Genomic DNA, 25394 nt, shown 5'->3' with positions numbered 1-25394 from the left:
AGAATACACTAATAAATTTGTACATATACATTTCTTATTTTGGCCTTAATTGTATATACTATTTAAATTTTTCACATATTTACATAGTAGATGATAATTCATCAACACTAGAGTAGAAATTCTGTGTCAAGTAGCAATCACTGCAGTTTTGAATTTTTGCTTTCAGATAGTTCAGGTAGATTGTTGTACAGTTTTTATTGTGCTTGCAGGAGTCTTTCTTGTTTGCGCACTGTTATGTGCAAACTGTGCATGTAAATTTTCTGTTGTAAGAATGAATATTTTGGTATTTTAGAGCAATCTTGCAGCTGTGATCTACAATTTTCCTCATAAACGTGATTGTTTCTAGCAATGGAAAATCTGGGATGGAATTAAGAATTTTATGAAAAGGATAGTTGATACTCACTGAAAGAAAGAAAGAAAGAAAGAAAGAAAAATGCGAGCTGCAGATGCAACTCATACGCACATGACCACAGTGTCTGGCTGTTCAGTTCTATGGTTGATGGTTGCAATTAGAGGCTGTTTATTCTGAACCGTGTATAGATGCCCAGTGATTTGTTTTTTGTGTGTTTATTATTAAGTTATTCGTTGTGAACCATTCTGGTGTATGTGAAGTGCTCTTTTTTGTTTCATTTTGGAGCTCTTCTAGGTCTTTTCCTTGATAAGAGCAATTGAATTATCAGCATATTTAATGTACATATAGTTTAGGGTGAGTTGTTCCGAGTCATTCATAAACAGTAACAACAAACTAGTCCCAGTATGTAACCCTGTGGCACACCATATTGAACATAATCTTTTTCTGAATGATAGAAAATTAAAATTTTGCTTTCTTTGTATAAGACTTCTACTATTTGTTGCTGTTTTGTAGATATGACTTTATCCACTCATACATTGAGCCTCTGACACTAAGATCATCTGGCTTTCTAAGCAACAGACCATAGTTAATGATGTCAAATGCTTTTGAAAGATATAGGAATATTGCTGCTATGTGTTCTTTTTTATATAATGTATTCAAAGCTTCATTTAGGAAATCAATAATAGCTGTCTTGGTTGATTTACATGTTTGGACACCATGCAGTGTGGTCGAGAAAAGTGTTTTTTCTTTTCTTTTTTTAATGAAATCTATGAGTCTTTTGTAAAAGATTTTTCAATTATTTTTGAAAAACAGATTGTAGAGAGACTGGCCTATAATTTGTTACATCTTTTTTTTCACCTTTTTTCATACAATGGCTTCACCTTAGCTATTTTTAGGTTTTCTGGGAAGATTCCCTCAGAAAGTGAGCTATTCCATGTGTCAACCATGGGCCTAACTACTAAGGGTGCACATTTTTTAATCATAAGGTCAGGTATGTTGTCAATACCAATGGAAGATTTTGAGTTTAGGTCCTCTATTGTTTCTAGCATTTCTCGTTTGTCTGTTGGGTTGTTACAATGGATAGTTTTAATTTGGTTTGCAGTGGCAGCATATTGAAAGTTTTGCTTCACCAGATTCTCAGCTGCTTCAGTGAATTATGAGTTCAAATTATTTGCTGTCTGCTGGGGATCAGATATTACAGATGAATTTTCTTTCAGTTTGATGTTATGGTATTTTCTCTGTTTCACTCCTGTTTTATGTCTTACAATGTCCCATGTGGCTTTCATTTTATTTGGTTCATTTGCTATGAAGGAACTATTTGCCATTCTTTTTGCTTCTTTTATGACTTTAGTTAAAATCTTTTTGTAATTCTTAAAATAGGAATCAAATCCTGTGAATATTGGTAGTGAACTTTCATTTGGGCCAAGAGCAGATTTGACCTCTCCATGACAAACATGTTTCTCAGAATAATGTGTTTAATTTCAGTGGCTCATTAGTACTGTTTAAAGAAAACAGGGCTCATTTTTTTTAACTTTTACTTTCATTCTCTGTAGTTAGTGACTTTAGTCGTGGACTTTGTGCCACTTGCAGCATCACAGTTACATAATTTATCTTGTTATAGCAGTCTCAGTGTAGTCTTCAGTCAGTTTGTGACTGGTTTTGTTGTATTATACAGTTGCACACAGTCAAAGATGGATAAGGATTGTGCTCGTAATGTACATATGCAAGAAGAATTGGCAGCTGTCCAGAAATAGCCATAAGCTGTATTGATCCTCAATTGCAATGGTGTTGGGCACCTCCAGTGTCTCTTGCATTACCTGTACCATGATACAGTTGCCTCTAAGCAGATGGCAAATATGGTGGACTGGCAACATTGGAATTTTCTTATGTCTTATCAGAAGATTTGTGGTGCTACCCATTATTGAGGGCATATATGGGCCACTGAAAAATACACCGTCTGTTAGGACTGTGGTCTATTTTCTACAATGTTTGGACAAACATGAGGGGTCACTGTGTAGGTTATTGGGGGGCTCCAGTTTTGTTTATTTATTTTATTTAGACATTGTGACATCTTGTGCACATATAGAGCAAGCCAATATACAGTTCAGAGTCAAATACAAAGTTTTTAAGGCTTTCGTGACCACTTGTTGACAAACTGCCTATTTGCTTCTGTCCCGGGTTCTTCGGCCGACATTCGTCTGATAATTTTACTGATGTTTCGCAAGTACAAGTGGCTGGCATTGTCAGAGCTTCACCCTCCATTGCCAGTGGTGAACTGGAGCCGAGCTCATGGCTGCAGACTATATGTACCTGGTGCGCCAATGTCTGAGGGCTTCTCTGTGGTCATTTATGGTGCGGTTCTCCTCTTGCTACCTGTGATGGTTGTTCACTGCAGTACGGGAAGCCAGGATCCATTTACCTTAAGGCTTTCCTCTTTCTTGTTGTAGTTATTCCTGTGTTTGTGTATTTCTACAGCTTCTCTAAACAAGTGGGTGTGATAGTGCTTCTCTACAGCCAGACCTTCCGCGTCGGTGAATTTTATTACATGGCCGGTCTCACTCAGTGTGTGCTCTGCCATGGCCGATTTCTCCACCTGCCCCAACCTGCAATGTTGCTTATGTTCTTTGCTCCAAGTGTTGATTGATTGTTCAGTCATTCCAACATAAACTTTCCCGCATGTGCGTGGTAAGTGGTATATTCCCAACATTACAAGTGAGTCCCTTTTATCCTTTGCCAATCTAAGACATTCTTTGATCTTCCTTGTCAGTTTGAAAATTGTCTTTACACCCTGTTTGTGCAATATATGGCCAATTCTGTCCATCACTCTGGGAATGTATGGCAGAAAGGCTGTACCCGACATTTCTTTTCCTGATTTCTTACTTCATCGAGTGTTTGGCTCTGTTACACTTCTAATATAATATGAGCAGTACCCATTGCTCCTCAGAACACTTTCCAGATGTTGCATTTCATGTTTGAGGTGCTGCAGCTCACATATTCATCCTGCTCATGTTGCAAGTGTATGAATCATGTCTCTTTTCTGGCTCGGGTTGTGGTTTGATAGTTTGTGCAGGTATCGGTCCATGTGTGTCGGTTTTCAGTACACACTGTGTCCCAGGTGTTCACCATCTCTTGTGACCAGCACATCTAGAAATGGTAGTTGTTTGTCCTTTTCTACTTCCATCGTAAATTTTATGTTGGTGTGGAGGCTCTTCAAGTGTCTTAGGAAGTCACCGAGCTGTTCTTCACCATGGCTCCACACAACGAAAGTATCATCAATGTATCTGTACCACACCTTAGGCTTACAGGTCACCGAGTCCAGTGTCTGTTCTTCAAAATGCTCCATGAAGAGGTTGGCCACCACTGGACTAAGGGGACTACCCATGGCAACGCCTTCCCGCTGTTCGTAGAAATTGCCATTCCATGTGAAATAGCTTGTGGTAGACATGCATGGAAGAGCCTTGGGATGTCTTGTGGGAAAATGGAACTGATGTGCTCCAGAGTGTCACTGAGTGGCACTTTCATAAACAAAGAAACAATATCAAAGCTGACCAGGACGTAATTTGTTGCAAGTTTTAGTTTCTTCAGCATCTCAATGAAATGTCCTGAGTCCTTTATGTATGTGTCAGTCTTTCCCACGTGCAACTGGAGCAGAGAGGCTAGTTTATACATCAGTGAGCCAGGAGTGCTAACAATCGGTCTTAGTGGAATGTTGTTCTTATGGATCTTAGGTAATCCATTCAGCCGAGGTGGTAGGGCTTCTGTGTTGAGCAGGTTTCTCTGTATGTCTGCCAGCAGAGAAGACGCCTTGATTAACTGATTTGTACTCCATGTGATACCATGCATCAGATCTGTACTTAGTTTTCAGTATGTCATCGGATCTTTTGCTCATAATCTTTGGTCTTTATTACGAGAGTTGCATTCCCCTTATCGACAGGCAGTACCAATATACTCTTGTTGGCATTAAGATTCTTAATAGCTTGTACCTCTTCTTTCTTCAGATTGTAAGCTGGTGGTTTATCTTGCCACAGGACCCCTTTCAGTGCATATTTCCTCTGTCATTTCAAAAGGAAGGTTACGAATGGCTGCTTCAGTGTAAGCAATGATGTCCTCCATAGGTATAGTTCTCGGGATGATAATGAAATTCCCTCCTTCCTGAAGAATGTCAGTAAAATCATCAGACGAATGTTAGCCAAAGAACCCAAGACAGAAGCAAACAGGCAGTTTGTCAGTGTCAAATAATAGTCTACAATAACATTAACACAGTCTGTCAAATGTAACAGTTGTTGTTGTTGTTGTTGTTGTTGTGGTCTTCAGTCCGAAGACTGGTTTGATGCAGCTCTCCATGCTACTCTATCCTGTGCAAGCCTCTTCATCTCCAAATAACTACTGCAACCTACATCCCTCTGAATCTGCTTACTGTATTCATCTCTTGATCTCCCTCTACGATTTTTACCCCACAATCTTCCCTCCAGTACTAAATTGGTGATCCTTTGGTGTCTTAGAATGTGTCCTACCAACTGATCCCTTCTTTTGGTAAGGTAGTACCACAAGTTTCTCTTCTCCCAAATTCTATTCAGTACTTCCTCATTAGTTATATGATCTACCCATCTAATCTTCAGGATTCATCTGTAGCACCACATTTCAAAAGCTTCTGTTCTTTTCTTGTCTAAACTATTTATTGTCCATGTTTCATTTCCATATATAACTACACTCTATACAAATACTTTCAGACACTTGAATCTATACCCGATGTTAATAATTTTTTCTTCTTCAGAAATGTTTTTCTTGCCATTGCCAGTCTACATTTTATATTCTCCCTACTTCGACCATAATCACTTATTTTGCTTCCCAAATAACAAAACTCATTTACTGCTTTAAGTGTTTCATTTTCTAATATAATTTCATCAGCATCACCTGATTTAATTCTACTACATTCTATAATTCTCATTTTGCTTTTTTTGATGTTCATTTTATATGCTTCTTTCAAGATACTGTCCATTCTGTCCAACTGCTCTTTCAAGTCCTTTGCTGTCTCTGACAAAATTGCAATGTCATCGGCAAACCTGAAAGTTTTTATTTCTTCTCGCTGGATGTTAATTTTTACTCCAAATTTTTCTTTTGTTTGTTTTACTGTTTGCTCAGTATACAGATTGAAGGGGATAGGCTACAACCCTGTCTCCCTCTCTTGTCAACCACTGCTCCCCTTTCATGCCCCTCCGCCATCTGGTCTCTGTACAAATTGTAAATAGCCTTTTGCTCCCTGTATTTTACCCCTGGTACTTTTAGAATTTGAAAGAGTGTACTCCAGTCAACATTGTCAAAAGCTTTCTCGAAGTCTACAAATGCTATAAATGTAGGTTTGCCTTTTATTAACCTATCTTCTGTGAGAAGTTGTAGGGTCAGTATTGCCTCACGTGTTCCTACATTTCTTCAGAATCCAAACTGATCTTCCCCAAGGTTGTCTTCTATGAGTTTTTCCATTCTTCAGAAAAGAATTCGTGTTAGTGTTTTGCAGCTGTGACTTATTAATCTGGTAGTTCAGAATTTTGATGCCTGTGAGTGCCTGCTTTCTTTGGCATTGATTTTATTATTGGTATTTTGCCTGTCTCATACTTCTTGCTCACCAGATGAAAGAGTTTTGCCATGGCTGGCTGTTCCAAGGAAGAGTAGCTCTAATGGAATGTTGTCTACTTCTAAGACCTTGTTTCAACTTAGAGCTTTCAGTGCTTCATCAAATTCTTTACGCAGTATCAGATCTCCCTTCTCTTCTTCCTCTACATCCTCTTCCATTTCCATAACATTGCCCTTAAGTGCATCTCCTTTGTATACACCTTCTATACACTCCTTCCACCTTTCTCCTTTCCCTTCTTTACTTAGGACTGGTTTTCCATCTGAGCTCTTGATGTTCATACACATGGTTCTCTTTTCCCCATAAGTCTCTTTAATTTTCCTGTAGGCAGTATCTATCTTACCCCTGATGATATGTGCTCCTACATTCTAACATTTGTTCTCTAGCTATTCATGCTTAGTCATTTTGCACTTCCTGTCAATCTCACTTTTTAGACATTTGTATTCCTCTTTCATCTTCTTCATTTATTGTATTTTTATATTTTCTCCTTTCATCGATTAAATTCAATATCTCTTGTGTTACCCAAGGATTTCTACTAGCCCTCATCTTTTTACCTAATTAATACTCAGCTGCCTTCATTATTTCATCTCTCAAAGCTACCCATTCTTCTTCTATTGTATTTCTTTCCCCTGTTCTTGGCAAACATTTGCTAATACTCCCTCTGAAGTTTATCTAGGCCCCACCTCATTCCTGCCTTTTTGTGGTTTCTTCAGTTTTAATCTGCAGTTCATAACCCATAAATTGTGGACATACTCCATATCTGCCCCTGGAAATATCTTACAATCTAAAATCTAGTTCCTAAATCTCTGTCTAATCATTATATAATCAATCTGAAACCTTCCAGTGCCTCCAGATCTTTTCCAAGTCTACAACCTTCTCTCATGATTCTCAAACCAAGTGTTAGCTATGATTAAACTATGCTCTGTGCAAAATTCTACCAGGCGGCTTCGTCATTCATTCCTTTCCCCCAGTCCATATTCACCCACTACTTTTCCTTCTCTTCCTTTTCCTAGTATTGAATTCCAGTCTCCCATGACTATTAAATTTTAAGCTCCCTTAACCATCTGAATAATTTCTTCTATCTCATCATACATTTCCTCAATCTCCTCCTCATCCGCAGAGTTAGTTGGCATATAAACTTGTACTGCCATGGTGGGGTGGGCCTCATGTCCATCCTGGTAACAATTATGTGTTCACTATGCTGTTCATAGTAGCCTATCTGCGTTCCTACTTTTGTACTTGTTATTAAACCTATCCTACTTTACCCTCATTTGATTTTGTATTAATAACCCTGTATTCAGCTGACCAGAAAGCCTGTTCCTCCTGCCACTGAACTTCACTAATTACCACTATATCTAACTTTAAACTATCCACTTCCCTTTTCAAAATTTCTAACCTACCTGCCTGATTAAGGGCTCTGACATTTCACACTCCGATCCGTAGAACGCCAGTTTTGTTTCTCCTGATGACCACGTGCTCCTGAATAGTCCCTGCCCAGAGATCCAAATGGGGGATTATTGTACCTCTGGAATATTTTACTCAAGAGGATGCCACAACCATTTAACAATACAGTAGAGCTGCATGCCCTCGGGAAAAACTACAGCTGTAGTTTCCCCCTGCTTAGAGCCGTTTACAGTACTAGCACAACAAGGCTGTTTTGGTTAATGTTACAAGGCCAGATCAGTCAATCATCCAGACTGTTGCCCCTGAAACTATTGGGAAGCCTGCTGCCCCTCTTCGGGAACCACACATTTGTCTGACCTCTCAACAGATACCTCTCCATTGTGGATGCACCTATGGTAGAGCTATTTCTATCACTGGACCTCCCCACAAACAACAAGGTCCATGGTTCATAGGGGAAAGAGGCCACATGTGATTAAGATAGACAATACAGAGCCTTTGAGTTCAAGCCTTGGTCCAGCACACAATTTTAATCTGCAAGAAAGTTCCAAAATTAATATATACTGGTGGTTTATCACACACATTTGCCATTTTAGGCATTTCATGAGATTTAGCTATATCTGTGTGATTATTAAATAGCAGATATTGAAAGATACTTCATCTTCATCACAAATAGCCACACTTTTTGCTGAGTGTGAGGACTGCATGAACACAGTGTTTCCATGCCGAATGGTTATCAGCTTCTTGTACAGCACACTGAAGAGGTGAACTGGAGATCTTGTTGATTTGACCTATCCACTTGCTTGTTGCTCTTCCCCTTAGTCTCTTACTCTAGATGTCCCCTTCCATGGCCAAAGAACTGAAAAATTTTTGGTGACATGAGAAGAAAGATGCCTGACACATTTGTTCCTCTTTCAGTCTATTTTATGTGCAGAAACCTGCACCAAAACTCAAATACATCAATACACTGCTTGTCTTGGGGCCATGTTTCACACCCACGGAAGAAAGTGTTTCAACAAGCTGGACATTTGTGGTGCTCATTATCACTTTCTTCTGCCAGATCTTGGTGAGCATCTTCATGGCCACTCACCTTAGTGTGATTGTCTTCTCATCCAACCTTCAAGGCTTCCCATGTCACTGATGGTTGACCCAAGAGAGATGAAACAATATGCAACTTCCAGTGCCTTTAATTGACCTGTGAGCTGAACTTGTGCTTCTCAGTCAATTATTATGAATTTGAGGTCTAGTCCATATGATGGACTAATGTCCTTTACTTTTGTCAGCAGCTCAGGAAATTTATCTTCACTGCTGCCCAAAACCAGTCTCACCAGCAACTAGGAAGTTGTTAAGAGTTCTGCCACCAGTTGAGGTGCCTTTAGTCCAACCATCAAGAGAATTCATAATTATATGTTTGCAAAGGTGTTGTACAGTTGGGGCGACAGAACATAATCCTGTCTAACACATTTTGATACATTAACAAAGTTAGCACTTTTGTTCACATCTGTGAGGTTAGTAGTCTATAGATTTCTGATCTGTGCTGTGAAATTTGGTGGTACCCAAACTGTGCAAGAACCTGCCATGAATCTTCCCAGACAACATATGAGAAATAGCTTCACGCTTTCTTTCTTTCATTCTTTACCAGTTTTAGGGCATTTGGAAGGTGGTCATAGAATTGTAGTCCATCATGAAGCTCACACTTTGCTTAGGCGGATGTTCTAGCAGTGTTATTGCAATTTCTGATTCTCCGATTATGCACAGAGATGCTTTGCTGATATGCATTGAATGTCCCTAAGAATGGTATTCTCTCAGAAAGACTACTGTTTCAGTATAAATGAAAGCATGGAAAGTTAAAAGTATTTAATGCAGAGAAAAGAGGACAACATGCATCTTGTCTCTTTCTGTTGCATGTGATTCTGATGGCTTGTTTTTATGTTTGGAATGCAGTTTGAGTACAGGTTTTTCTCCAGAATATTATCCCACACCTGACAGCAGATTGGAAATGTGGATGTTATACATCCAGTACTAATTCTGAGGTAGTTACTGGGACTTATCAGGGAAACAGCTGGAAGGTCTGGAAGGAAGGCTAGTTTGCATTCACTTTATTTTGCAGAAGATCTCATCCAAGATGTGGTGGTAGTTCTGTCAGCACCTACTGAGAGCAATGGAGTGCAGTCATCTGTAACTTATGCTGGTACCTGTGAGACATGCCACGTGGGTGGAGAGACCACCATGGTTCCTTTAATCAGCTAGCTGTATTGGTGAAGTCTTACAGGATGGAAGCACAGCTCACAATTTGCAGCATTATTCCCAGGACTGATCATTGTCCTCTTGTTTAGAGTCAAGTGTAGGGCTTAAATATAAGACTCAAATGAATCTGCAACAATCTTGTATGTGGATTGTTATGTTGGTAGATTGGGCAGTAATCTGCATTTTACGCAAAGATGAATGATGTTTCCACAATGTACATTTATTGCAGCATCACAGCAGGAAAGTAAGGTCCCACATAAAAAACAGTAACACAACTGTACATCCTTGATCTAGTAAGACTGTAGCAAAACCGAAAGTGTTTCATGACCTCAGTCATGATGAGGTCATACAAAGATCATGACATAATCATTGCCAAACAACTACACCATAGTATTGTGTCCCAGGGAGAGCAGTGGTGGCTTCTGGGTGGTGTGGCAGAGTGATGTGCCATGGTACAGAGTGAGCTGAAGCTCCAACAAATGGGATGCTGTAGATGACTGGTGCGAGTGGTCTGGAGTGGAGCTGCAACTGCAACTAGTCACTGGAGCATGCACCACATCTAGTTGGGTATGATTCAAGAGATTGAGAAGGTCCAAGGAAGAGCGGCAAGATTACATTTAGCCACTGCAAGAGCATTACAAATCTCATAGCATGTTTGAAGTGGGACACACTTGCACACTAAACGGTAGGGGCTGCTTGCTAAATTCCGAAATCCGATCTTCACCGAAGATGTAGAGCATATATTATTACCACCAACTTCCAAATCACACAATGATCACCATTCAAAGATAAGGGAAATTAGAGGCCATACTGAGGCATTCAGACAGTCGTTTTTCCCTCATGCAATTCGCGAGTGGAACAGAGGGGGGAATTGTGCCCTCCACCACACACGACTTGGTGGCTAGTGGAGTATACAGGGTGAGTCACGTAATGTTACCGCTGGATATATTTCGTAAACCACATCAAATACTGATGAACCAATTCCACAGACCGAACGTGAGGAGAGGAGCTAGTGTAATTGTTTAACACAAACCTACGTTTTTTTTAAATGGAACCACGTTAGTTTTGTTAGCAGATCTGAACATATAAACAAGTATGTAATCAGTGCCATTTGTTGCATTGTAAAATGTTAATTGCATCCGGAGATATTGTAAACTAAAGTTGACGCTTGAAACCTCCGATGTTCAGTTGTGTGTTGTAACAAACACGGGCCACGGTCGGTGAGCAGCATCTGCAGGGACATGTTTATGATGACGACCGTGTTTACGAGTGTGGCTGTAGTGCACTGTTGTGGTTTGGTCTAGCTGTCGCAGTGTCCGCATGTAGCGCTTGCTGCTATTGTTATTCTGCATTCGTCTCCGCACGCAGACCAACTGTAGTACACCATGTTACCAGACATCTGTGATAGTGTAGTGTTGTAGGAACTGTGACCATGGTGTATTTGAACTCTGAAAAGGTGGAGATGATACTCATCTATGGCAAGTGTCGATGAAATGCAGCTGAAGCCTGCAGGGTGTATGCAGAACAGTACCCGGACAGAGAGCATCCAACGTGCCGCACATTGCAAAACATCTGCCGCCAACTGTATGCAACAGGTATGGTCGTAGCACGCAAACAGGCCCGTCACAGGAGAAGCGGGTGCAGTTGGTGTGTTAGCTACTGTTGCCATGAACCCACACATGAGTACACGGGACATTGCGAGAGCTGTTGGACTGAGTCAAAGTAGTGTCATGCGCATACTCATCGTCACCGCTTTCACCTGTTTCATGTGTTGCTACATCAGCAATTACATGGTGATGACTTTAATCATCGAGTGCAATTCTGTCAATGGGCATTAACAGAGAATGCGTTGCAGTTCTACCTGTTTACCGATGAAGCGGGTTTCACAAACCACGGGGCAGTGAATCTACGAAACATGCATTACTGGTCCATGGACAATCCTCGCTGGCTCAGACAGGTAGAGCAACAGCGACCGTGGAGTGTAAATGTATGATGCGGAATCACTGGCGACCATCTCGTTGGTCCTCACTTCATTGCAGGGGCCCAAACAGCTGCAACATACATCGTGTTTCTACAGAATGATCTGCCAACGTTGCTTGAAAATGTCCCACTAAAAACGCGTCGATGTATGTGGTATCAGCATGATGGTGCACCTGCACATTCCGCAATTAACACTAGGCTGACCCTTGACAGGTTGTTCGACGGGCGTTTCATAGGACGTGGAGGACACATAAATTGGCCAGCACATTCTCCTGATCTTACACCTCTGGACTTCTTTCTATGGGGTACGTTAAAGGAGAATGTGTACCGTGATGTGCCTACAACCCCAGAGGATATGAAACAACATATTGTGGCAGCCTGCGGCGACATTACACCAGATGTACTGCGGCATGTACGACATTAATTATGCCAGAGATTGCAATTGTGTGCAGCAAATGATGGCCACCACATTGAACATTTATTGGCCTGACATGTCGGGACACACTCTATTCCACTCTGTAATTGAAAACGGAAACCACGTGTGTACGTGTACCTCACCCCTCATGGTAATGTACATGTGCGTCAGTGAAAAAGACCAATAAAAAGGTGTTAGCAAGTGGACGTAATGTGCTGTTCCAGTCTCTTCTGTACCTACGGTCCATCACCGTTCCCTTTGGATCCCTACATAATTCGGTGCTCTCCGATACACATGATCGAACAGCAGAGGAGTGGTACTCAAGCGTCAACTTTAGGTTACAATATCTCCGGATGTAATTAACATTTTACAATGCACTGATTACGTATTTGTTTATATGTCCAGATGTGCTAACAAAACTAACTGGGTTCCATTTAAAAAAAACGTAGGTTTGTGTTAAAAAACATACTTCCGTGCATTTTTTTTTATGGTTTGTATTAACCAATTACACTAGCCCCTCTCCTCACGTTTGGTCTGTGGAATCGATTCATAAGTGTTTGATGTGGTTTACGAAATATATCCAGTGGTAATGTTAGGTGACTCACCCTGTATATGTAGATGTAGATGTAGATGTAGAACAACACCACAGTGGAGGAATATCTGTGGGCTCCTGATAACCACGTGACTTGCAGACACAAGGTAGTCATTGACAGTAGCATCGCCATAGTTGCTGTGCACATTGCTTGTGGATGATGGTGCACGTGCATGGGTGGCTGTAAAGAGGCTTGCAAATGGAACTCTGAGTAGGCAACACCAGAAGTGCCAGAACAAGCCATCAGTTGACAGCCAGTGGCAGCCGGGGATGGTGGCTGGACCAGAGCAGAGCAGGGTGAGGACCTGCAGAATGCAAAATGTGTCTGTTGGTGAGTTCACAGTGGAACGAGAAAAGCAGGACACCAGAATGGTGCTGGTGGCAACAGGGCCAGCTGTGACCAGGCTGGCAATAAGAGTCACTGCATTGAGGTGTACAGTGCTGCTGTTGGTAGTGATGGGGCCAGCCATAGTGGAGTAAGGAGGGCCGACCACAGCAGAGCCCAAAGTGAGAGAGCAGGTGGCAGCTGGTCTGTTGGATTTGGTGGAGGAAGACGTAGAATGGGAAACGAGTGAAGGAGCATGGGAGAAGTGAGAGAAACTGACTGAAGGGACACCAGGGGCACTGGGATGGGTGTCGCTATGATGTATGCATAGAGTACGACAACCAGGCAGTGCAGAAAGGTGGAGAAAATGGAAGGTGTGAGGAGCAGGCAGAGGAGACTGACTACAGGCACATTTGGGCATGGCGGGACTGGACTGTGCATGTAAGAACTCTTGGGAGCATGGAGGCCCATGGGAAGTGCAGACGTAAAGGACACCGAGGGAGAGGGAAGTGGGAAGCAGAAAACAAATGCAGAATGAAGGAGAATTTGACGTTGAAAGACGTCAGGTGACACTTCAATTAGGGAGGGCAGCCATGGTTGCATCCCCCAGGCAAAGTCACAGGAGGATGGTACCAGCATCAGGCTTGCAGCCAGAGAGGGCAGCAGCTGGTGAGCTGACCCTCATGGACCAGTGTCAGGCGGCTTGGCATCACTAGAGCAGGTTGTGCTGGAGTTGATAACAGGTGTACTGGTGGCATTGGAGCTGGAGGGGTGGAGGTGGCGCCAGCATCAGCTAAAGAGATTTATGCATCAGCATCAGAAGGGCAGGCAGTTGGTGAGCTGGCAGCAGATAGGCCAGGAATGCTGGAACCAGTGACAGGCTTCAGAACCCGAGATGGCTGCATCTGTGGTGCGGAAACTGGTGGAGACCATGGTGCAGGAATGGGGCACCGGGGCTAGTTGTGCTGGAACCTGGAACAAAGGAGCCAGAGGTGACTGTGGCAGGTCTGGAAAAGGAAAACTGAGAGGATCCACCTGGCAGTTTAGAGCAGATAGGGGAAAAGCCCCAGAAGAGAAAGGATGCACAGAAGCCTGAGGTCTGTTGTGGGCAGCTTAATAAGCAATGAGCTGGGAAGAGAGGTCAGCCCAGGATTAAACAACAGAAGAAGGTGATATGTTGAATGCTAGATCAGAAGAGCACATTTGTGAGAATCCTCAGCAGTGCAAAGGTCACGGAAGACTGTTCTAGTCAGTCAAGGAAGGCGGACCTCAGCTGCGTGCTGTCACCAAAAACTGGAGCATCAGGTGCTGTTGCATCAAACATGGGAAGGGGAAACAACTGAACAGGTGAGATGCTGCTGCAGGTGGACAGTGATGAGCCATGGTATCAACTTCTTTGATGGGGCCGTGGCTGGACAGGCAGGCATTGGCATGAAGAGCGTGGCATTGTGCTGCCTGGCCTCAATGTTGTGCTGTGTGGGCTGGAACATGAATGATGGTGCTGAGACAACCAAGGGAAACTGTGGCATGATGGCAACAGTCTGAAGAATGGAAAATAGGAAGGTGACCCTGAGAAGCACTAATTTGGCACCGTGGAAAATAATGCAAAACTGATAATCCTCATCACCACTTTTAAGTTCATAGATTGGACAGTAATCTGTACTCCATTTAGATGGTTGATATTTCCACAGATAATCTGACAATGAACATTTATTGCAGCCTCACAAAAGAAAAGTGAGGTTTCACATATACGATAGTAACAGAAATGATCATCTTTGATCTTGTATGAATGTAGCAAAACCAAAAATCTGTTGTGACCTAGGTCATGATGTCATGACTTAGGTTGTTATATAATCATTACTGCACAGTTACACAATTGCACTAGGTCCCAGGGAGGGTTTTCATGGTTTCTTGGCAGCATAGCAGAGTCAGCTGAAGCTCCAACACATAAGATGCCATAGATGACTGGTGTGAGTGGCCTGGAGGAGAACTGTCACTGCAACTAGTTACTGAAGCTTGCATTGTGGCTTAAGTATACCACAGGGGAGAAGTATCCATGAACACTTGATGCCATGTGACCCGTGGATGCAAGATAATCCCTGACAGCAATGCTGCCATTGTTGCTGTGCTCGCTACCTTTGGATGATGTTAGTGGTGGCTGCTGGCACTGAACCTGTAAACAGAATGTTTACTGTCTGTACCAAATCCAAACACTTCATGTATTGGTGTGGTGTGTTAGTGACTCCAAAGGTGGGTGCCTGTGGAAGAAGGAACAGCAACCCGAATGGCACAGACATCGTGCCTGAAACAGGAGTGGCCGTGGATGCAGATTTCTTGGCCTCCACTATCAGGTGCAGAATTTTAGGATCACTTTGAGTAGGTCAAGTGTGAACTATTCACAACAAATGGCTACTTGGGTGGCAGAGTATGTGTGGTGTGCACATGGGAGCTGTTTTGGTCAGAGAAACCTCTCCCTAGGCCGGATGAGAAATAATGTACCATATTCAGAGACAGGAGTAGACTGGCCATATTAAGTAAAGAGGAAAACATTTGTGGGTAATATGTGAACATTGTACAGTAAAACTTGCTCAAATTAGCATGTGTATAATTTGGAACTCTGCACAAACCTTACAAGCATTTCAGTCCTGACGCATTCAGTGCACTTTTATATGCTGATTTTTGTACAAAGCAGAACGTGCCTAATGAGAAAATGGATAGAAATATCTTAGAACATTCTTAATAATTCATTGCTTAATGTGAAAAAGAGCCTATATAGTACTACTGTATTACAGTTCATTAGTTATTCATGACTCTACAGGGATGTTACCTTCAACACCTCTGTTAAGCATTGCAAAACCAAGAAAAGAGGTCCAGCACAGTGCAGTGTTGCTGGTGTGGACTTAAAACTATGCTGCTCTGCGCAACAACGAATAGGTTATGCTCAATGTCGGTACAGTACGAGGTGCATTCAAGTTCTAAGGCCTCCGATTTTTTTTTCTAATTAACTACTCACCTGAAATTGATGAAACTGGCGTTACTTCTCGATGTAATCGCCCTGCAGACGTGCACATTTTTCACAACGCTGACGCCATGATTCCATGGCAGCAGCGAAGGCTTCTTTAGGACTCTGTTTTGACCACTGGATAATCGCTGAGGCAATAGCAGCACGGCTGGTGAATGTGCGGCTACGAGAGTGTCTTTCATTGTTGGAAAAAGCCAAAAGTCACTAGGAGCCAGGTCAGATGAGTAGGGAGCATGAGGAATCACTTCAAAGTTGTTATCACAAAGAAACTGTTGCGTAACGTTAGCTCGATGTGCGGGTGCGTTGTCTTGATGAAACAGCACACACGCAGCCCTTCCCGGACGTTTTTGTTGCAGTGCAGGAAAGAATTTGTTCTTCAAAACATTTCCATAGGATGCACCTGTTACCGTAGTGCCCTTTGGAGTGCAATAGGTAATGATTATGCCCTCGCTGTCCCAGAACATGGACACCATCATTTTTTCAGCACTGGCGGTTACCCGAAATTTTTTTGGTGGCGGTGAATCTGTGTGCATCCATTGAGCTGACTGGTGCTTTGTTTCTGGATTGAAAAATGGCATCCACGTCTCATCCATTGTCTCAACCGACGAAAAGAAAGTCCCATTCATGTTGTCGTTGCGCGTCAACTTTGCTTGGCAACATGCCACACGGGCAGCCATGTGGTCGTCCGTCAGCATTCGTGGCACCCACATGGATGACACTTTTCGCATTTTCAGGTCGTCATGCAGGATTGTGTGCACAGAACCCACAGAATTGCCAACTCTGGAGGCGATCTGTTCAACAGTCATTCGGTGATCCCCCAAAACAATTCTCTCCACTTTCTCGATCACGTCGTCAGACCGGCTTGTGTGAGCCCGAGGTTGTTTCAGTTTGTTGTCACACGATGTTCTGCCTTCATTAAACTGTCGCACCCACGAACGCACTTTCGACACATCCATAAGTCCATCACCACATGTCTCCTTCAAGTGTCGATGAATTTCAATTGGTTTCACACCACGCAAATTCAGAAAACGAATGATTGCACACTGTTCAAATAAGGAAAATGTCACCATTTTAAGTATTTAAAACAGTTCTCATTCTCGCCGCTGGCGGTAAAATTCCACCTGCCATATGGTACTGCCATCTCTGGGACGTATTGACAATGAACGCGGCCTCATTTTAAAACAATACGCATGTTTCTATCTCTTTCCAGTCCAGTGAAAAAAAATCGGAGGCCTTAGAACTTGAAAGCACCGCGTACATCAAAGGAAATGGTTCATTTGTCAGCTCTCTGTTTGTCGGCTTTCTTGTTTTCCTCATTATTGACACTCGCCAGTGCATACAGAAACATTGTTGCACAAAAAAATGGTTCAAATGGCTCTGAGCACTATGGGACTTAACATCTGAGGTCATCAGTCCCATAGAACTTAGAACTACTTAAACCTAACTAACCTAAGGACATCACACACATCCACGCCCAAGGCAGGATTTGAACCTGCAACCATAGCGGTCGCGTGGTTCCAGACTGAAGCGCCTAGAACCGCTCGGCCACACCATTGTTGCACATCTACCAGTACTCTGCTGCAATGTTTGCAGTGAAAGAGGCGGGTATTGTTCCATTAAACAATAGTTTTACCTGGCAAGAAAGTTATTTTCTGCCAGTTTCAGTTGACTAGTAGCACTTTAAGAGATACAGTAACATGATGTTGAACAAACAGTATGTTTCAAATGTGGTAAAACACAAATTTATGAGACTTTAAGAAACGAGGATAAGATTCAGGATGAACAGATGAAAGGGAACAGACAGATGAATAGAAAAGCGAAGAAGACTGGAAATGAAGCAATTAGTGAAACAGTGTTGGAATGGTTCGTAAGAGCATGGGCAAAAAGCTTACCTTTATCTGGACCCATGTTCCAAAGTGAGGATCTGAAAGTTGCTAAAGAGCTTGGAATTACATCCACAGGATGGCTGGACAGTTTCAAAGTTAGGCACAACATCATATGGAATGAAGTGTGTGGGGAAGCTAAGGGTGTGCAGGAAAGTGTAGCAACAGAATGGAAGACAATAGTGTCCAACATAATTGTGAATTATGGCCCGAAAGATGTGTTCAGTGCCGATGAAACAGGACTGTTTTATCAAGTGCCGCCTTCAGAATCACTAGCAGTTCACAGTAACAGAAGGAGTCCCAATTGGTCTGCTAAAGACTGGGAGACATCCCAGAATACTCAAAATGTCTTATATGAAAATTCCTTGAGCCTTTATTAGATAAATGACTTCCAAGGATAACACCTATGATCTACCAGTGACAAACAGATCTAATCTTTCCAGTTCAAGTAACATAAAGGAGAGCATCAGTGACCATAGGCCTATTATGGTTTCTGTGGTGTCACTGCCAGACACCACACTTGCTAGGTGGTAGCTTTAAATCGGCCGCGGTCCATTAGTACATGTCGGACCTGCGTGTCGCCACTGTCAGTAATTGCAGACCAAGCGCCACCACACGGCAGGTCTAGAAAGACGTACTAGCACTTGCCCCAGTTGTACGACGACTTTGCTAGCGACTACACTGACGAAGTCTTTCTCTCATTTGCCGAGAGACAGTTAGAATAGCCTTCAGCTAAGTCCATGGCTATGACCTAGCAAGGCGCCATTAACCATATCTGAGAATCTTATTTGTATTGTCAAGAGCGATGTACCACAAGGATGAATTAAAGTTAAGTATAACATCAGCTATGTACTTTTCTTAATAGCATTCATAAGTATCCTGTTTCAGACCTCACGCCAGCCGGCGTGTGTGTACGCGTGCCTTTCGGTTACCCGTCACTGTGGACTGGCTGTCTTGTCAGTCCACAACAGTTTCATTTGCTATAGGTGTTAAGAAATGAAGAAAAATATTACATCTTAGCAGATGCTAAGAAAATGATTGCAGATTACCTACACAGTCAACATGAAACATATATCTCTGGGGCTGTAAATGTAAAGTATCACTAGGTAAAACACAAATCTATGAAAGACTCACTGTGGTATGATATCCATGTCAGAAAATTTCTACAAAAGTGAAGAGAACTTTATGAAAAATTTAAATAAGGCCAGAGCATTGTTAAAAAACAAATGTTGAGTGAAGCCAATTTCACAGTAAGGATCACAGCGAGAAAAAGTTAGGTGAATTCTAAGAAAAAATTTTGCATAGTGATCTGATGAAAAATACTAGAAGTTTGTATCCTATGTAAATTCACAAAACTGATCAAAGTCATATATGCAGTCAATCAATGATTGTACTGCTACTGAAAAGGACAATGACACAGAGAGGCTTGAACTTCTGGATTCTGTCTTGCAAAATTCTTTCACTGTGGAAGATCATACTATAGTCCCTCTTATCATTCATTTAATAAATACTGAAATGCCATATTTGAGAAAATAATTTCATTATAGAAAATCAACTACAATTGATGGGATACCTATATGATTTCCTACCAAATAGATGAAGGAACTTGCTCTCCTCCTAACTGCAATTTATTGTTACCAAAGCAATAAAGAATTCTAGTTTATTGGAGAAAGACACCAGTCATGAACCAACTGTGGATAAACAGATAAAAAACATACTATTATTTGTTTGTGCAGTTGACACTCAATCACCAAAAACAGTTACAGCCATAAAATGTAGAGATGTATGTGCACACGGTGACTCAAACTGTAACAATCACATAAAACTAGCTGCAGAAAAGGAAAATACATGATTGAAGTTAATTGAAAGCCTCCTGAGGAAATATGTTTCACATAATAAAATAATAATCTAATAATAATAGCATATTGTAATGTGGTAGTGGGGGAAGGCATTTAAGACAGAGTTACGGGGGAATATGGAATTTGTAGGCTCACATCACAATTTCGCAATAATGAAAGGTAGGCCAAAGTTTAAGAGTGCATATAAGTGGAATATTAAAGTAATGAGAAATGAAATTAAACAATGGAAAATCCAGGATGTAATGTAACAGCACTGTGAAAAGGAAAGTTGCTTCTCACCATATAGCTGAGATGCTGAGTCACAAATACAGCTTTTGGCCAATAAGGCCTTTATCAAAATTAGACGACAAATATATGAGTGTGCATGTGTGTGTTTGTCTCCTAATTTTGACAAGGGCCTTACTGGCTGTAAGCTATATTTTTTGACAGTCCTTTTGTTGTGCCTATCTGTGACTAAGCATTTCCGCAGTATGTTGGGTAACATATTTTCTTTTCACAGTATTGAGGAATGATTAGATGTGTGTAAAGCTCTCTGATGTTATAGAAAGTGTGATAATGAATACAACAGTAGGAACAGACAAATATAGGTACAAGAAGGTAACTGTAAAGTGGGTAACCGAAGAAATACTTCAACTGATAGCCAAAGAAAAAAGAAAAAAAGAACTGCAAAAAAGGAAATTGAGAAATACAGAAATATAAGCCACTTGGCAATGAAATAGAAAGTGCAGGGAAGTCAAGGTGAAATTGCTACAAGAAAACTGTGAAGAAATCAAAAAATAAACCATCATCAGAAGGAAGTAATCAACATATACAAAAGTCAAAGAAACCTTTGGTGGGTGTTCCACTGTTAAATGCAGATGGGGAGCAAATAGATAGTGAGAGTACACTGAAGGCCTTTACAAGGAGAAGGACTTGTTTCATGACATTGTTGAGGAAGAAATGGGAGTCAATGTGGAAGATATAGGGGACCCTGAGAGTCAGAGTTTAATAGGATATTAGAAGTGTTTGATTAAATAAGGCAAAAGGTATATATAACATACCTTCAGAATTTCTGAAATCATTGGGAGAAGTGGCAAACAAGTTGATGTGTACAATATATGAATCTGAGACATACCACTAGACTTTTGGAAAAAAAATCATCATCATCATCCCAAAAATAGCAAGGGCAGAATGTACAAGAACTTATCACACAAATCAGATTAAACTGTTCATGCATCCAAGTTGTTAACAAAAATAAAGTACAAAAGAATGGAAAAGAAACTTAAAATCTGTGATAATAACCAGTTTGGCTGTTTGACAACTCATAGTGGAAGCAGGACTTCAGAAAAATCAATATGTGTTCATAGGATCTGTTTGACCTGAAAAAAAAAAAAACTGACAATGTTAAATGGTTCAAGATATTCAAAAGTCTCAGGAAAGTGCATGCAGTCTCTAGAGACCAATTTGTAAAAGAATTAAGAGGGGATGATAATAATGGAATAGTAAGAATGAAGTGCTTGGATTGAAAAAGGTGTAAGACAGGAATGTTGTCTTTCACATCTAGTGCTCAACCTATACATTGAAGAAGCAGTGATGGAAACAAAAGTACAGTTCAAGAGTGGGACTAAAATTCAAGGGAGAAAAGAAATAAGTGATAAGACTTGCCAGTGACATTGTTATCCTCTGTGAAAGTAAAGAAGAATTTACAAGATATGCTGACTGGAGTGAATAGACTAACCAGTATAGAACATGTGTTGTGAGTAAACCGACGAAAGATGAACATAAGGTAACAGCAAAAATGAGATTAGTGATAAACTTAACATCAGAACTGTGGATCACAAAGAATTTCCAGGGCAGGTATTCTGCTACTCTGGAAGCAAGATAACCATGATGGACAAAGCAAGGAGGCTGTAAGAAGCAGACTAGCACAAGCAAAATGGGACTCCTGTCCAAGAGAAATTTACTATTACTAAACATAGGCCTTAACCCAAGGGACCCCTTCCAAGTGAGAGGAACCAAAGAAGAGTGGTTGGAGGAGCAACAGGGAGGGAATTGCCCCCCACCATCAAGGAGGCAAGTATAGCCTTCCAGCTCTGAGAGGTGGCTGGGGTAGGTGGAGCTGATGGGGCCTGGAACAGATATAGTGGCAGCGTAAGAGGAAGTCATATGAATGAGGAAATGGTTCAAATGGCTCTGAGCACTATGAGACTTAACATCTGTGGTCATCAGTCCCCTAGAACTTAGAACTACTTAAACCTTAACCAACCTAAAGACATCACACACATCCATGCCTGAGGCAGGATTCGAACCTGAGACCATAGCGGTCACAGCGCGGTTCCAGACTGAAGCGCCTAGAACCGCACGGCCACACCGGCCAGCTATGAATAGGATGGAGGCATTCAAATTTCTGCTTAGCCTCAGTGTAGGTCTTATATTCCATGATTTTCTGCTCTTTCTGTAAAAACCTGTAGTCTGGTGAGCAAGGTGAATGAGGCTCTCTGCAGTTGACACAGATGGGAGGCAGGGCACATGAAGTATTGGGATGCGGTGGGCATCCACAATCTCAACATGTGAGGCTGTAAGTACAGTGGGAAGACATATGACCAAACTTCGAGCACTTAAAGTACTGCATCGGGAGAGGGATATAGGGCCTGACATCACATTGGTAGACCATCACCTTCACCTTCTCAGGCAGTGTATCACCCTCAAAGGCCAAGATGAAGGCACCGGTGGCAACCTGATTATCCCTTGGGCCCCGATGGATGTGCTGGATGAAATGAACACCTCGCCACTCTAAATTGGTGCACAGCTTGTCATAAGACTGCGAAAGAAGGTCCCTGTGGAAGAAAATATCCTGGACCATATTTAAGCTCTTATGGGGTGTGATTGTAACAGAAACATCCTCCAACTTGTCACAAGTGAATAATGCCCATGACTGGGCAGAGGATGCTGTTTTTATCAAAACTGGCCCACAGCACATTTTGGACAAGCCCTCCACCTCCCCAAACTTGTCCTCTAAATGCTCTACAAAGAACTGATGCTTCATCGTCATGAAAGACTCCCCATCAGCTCTCGTACGTACTAAATACCAGGGCAAGTAAGTTCCGCTGCCAGCCTTAGCCACTTGTTCCTCCCATAGTGTGGCCAGGGAAGGGAATGATTTGGGCTCATACTTCTGTGCATTAACCTGAGCCCTGGAACACTTAGAGACTGCTGGTGGTTGGCCACCAGCAAGAGATGATGTACCATGCTTCATTGCGGGTCATCCGTCCTGATGCCACCCACTCCAACCAAGGGCCCTTCCCACGGGCGCCACCAAGCCTCAGCAAGGGCCACCTGGCAGTATGGCCATTGCCAGGAGTCCTGATGCCCCAGGGTGACGGGCATCTCCTAGTGGGAAGGATGACACCTGCCAGTGGCTGAAGTGCTCAGAAACAGTTGGTCGTAGGGTTTCATGATCCTCCTCAGTCCTGGAGACTGAATCCATGAAGCCCTCCAAGCCAGTGAAACCAAAGTAGCAGTGGGAGAAGTCGAAAAATAAGACTCCTAAGACCAAGGGAATTGCAGTGGCATGGCACCCCCACCACCGCTACCTACTAGCTCTCCATCTGAGGATGAGGTGGAGATTCTGGCGTCCGCTGAGGGCCTAGATCTCACCTCTGCCTCAGACGCAATGGTTCTAGATTCAGGCTCTCCTTTGGTGGTGGTAGATGACCCAGTGGTGTAATCTGCCTCCTTGGTCCCTTCACCGCTTTTTCTGCTATGGACGATTCATTCTTCAGTGGAATTGCAGCGGTTTTTTCCACCACCTTGATGAGCTCTGACATCTTCTCAGCCTTCCCCCTTTCCTCTGCATTGCTCTCCAGGAAACTTGGTTTCCAACAATGTGAACCCACACCCTCCATGGCTATTGGGGCTATTATAAGAATTGGGCAGCTTATGAGAGGGTATCCGGTGGAGCCTGTGTCTACATATTTAACTCTCTTTACAGCGAGTGTGTACCTCTTCAAACACCTTTAGACACTGTTGCTGTTAGGATGTGGGTGCCTCAGGCTGTTACTGTCTGCAGTTTCTATCTTCCACCAAATGGTGATGTCCAACAGCGTGTATTGGCTGCACTGGTAGCCCAACTGCTGTGGGCTTTTCTGTTACTGGGCGACTTTAATGACCATAACCCTCTGTGTGGTGGATTGGTGGCAACAGGCTGAAGCACTGTTGTTGAGCAAGTTTTGGCACAGCTCGACCTTTTTCTCTTACATAATGGTGACTCCACACATTTCAGTGTGGCGCATGGCATTTACTCAGCCATCGACTTTTTGGACTGCAGCCATGGCCTTCTACCATCTGTCCACTGGCAAGTACATGATGATTTGTGTGGTAATGGCCACTTTTCAATCTTTCTGTCACTGCCACAGCGTCACTCTTCTAGGCGCCTCCCCAGATGGGCTTTGAATAAGGCTGTTCGCCTCCATTACCACTATTGAGCCTCTTTCTCATGACGCCATTGATGAGGTGGTTTCTGCAGTAGAATCTGCCATTCACTGTTCTTCCGGGTCCCCTTGGTGAAGGACTGTGCCTTGGTAGTCCCTTGAGATTGCTGAGGGGATTAGAGATCACAGGCGGGCCCTCCAGTGTCATAAGTGGCACCCATCACTTGAACATCTCATTTCCTTTAAGCGGTTCTGCTTCCAAGCTCACAGCCTTATTCGCCAATGGAAGCAGGAGTGCTGGGAATGGTATGTCTCCACCATTGGCATCCATACCTTTCCAGCGCAGGTTTGGGCCAAGATTAGGTGGCTATATGGATATCAGAACCCTGTCAGTGTGGCTGTACTTTCCCTGAATTGAACAGTCTGTTCTGACTCCAACACAATTGCAGAACTCTTAGGAGAGCATTATGCTCAGAGTTCTGCTGGTACGCATTACCTGCTGGCCTTCTGCTTCCTGAAAGAGTGGTTGGAAAGTAGGAGCCTTTCATTCTATACACACCATCCCAACAATGTTCCATTCAGTGTGTGGGAATTCCGAAGTACCCTAGCCACTTGCCCTGAGATGGCTCCTGGGCTGGATCGCATCCACTATCAGATGCTAAAACATCTCTCGGTTATCTACCTGCAATGCCTCCTAGACCTTTTCAACTGTATCTGGGAGAGGGTGAGTTCCCATCACAATGGTGGGAAAGCCTCATCATCCTGATGTTGAAACCTGGCAAGAGCCCCCTGGACAGCTACCACCCCATTAGCCTCACCAACATTATGTGCAAGTTGCTCGAATGCATGGTGAGCCAGAGGTTGAGCTGGCTACTTGAGTCTTGGGGCCTTCTGGCTCCGTCTCAGGGTGGGTTCCGTAAGGGCCACTCCGCCACTGATAATCTGGTCTGCCTGCAGTCTGCCATCTGTACGGCATTTGCCCACCGTCAGCACCTGGTTGCCATCTTTTTTGACATGCAGAAGGCGTACAATGCAACATGGCGACATCATATGCTCATCACACTTCATGGGTGGGATCTTATGGGCTCGCTCCCAATTTTTATTCAAAATTTTCTGTCGCTTCATTTCTTCCGCATGCAAGTTGGTCCCTCCCAGAGTTCCTCCCATGTCCAGAAGAATGGGGTCCTGCAAGGTCCTGTCTTGAGTGTCTGCCTCTATCTAGTTGCTATCAATGGGCTTGCTGCAGCTGTGGGAACGTCCGTATCAGCTTCTTTATATGC

General features: G+C 42.7%; 1 protein-coding gene across 1 annotated transcript in view; it reads left to right on the top strand.

Moving 5' to 3' along the window:
- Positions 1 to 25394, top strand: part of LOC126191180 (uncharacterized) — a 168533-nt gene that overhangs the window by 117215 nt on the left and 25924 nt on the right. The gene's annotated exons all lie outside the window — the stretch shown is intronic.

Source organism: Schistocerca cancellata, chromosome 6, assembly GCF_023864275.1.
Source record: "Schistocerca cancellata isolate TAMUIC-IGC-003103 chromosome 6, iqSchCanc2.1, whole genome shotgun sequence".
Taxonomy (NCBI): domain Eukaryota; kingdom Metazoa; phylum Arthropoda; class Insecta; order Orthoptera; family Acrididae; genus Schistocerca; species Schistocerca cancellata.
This window is presented reverse-complemented; position numbering and strand designations above follow the sequence as displayed.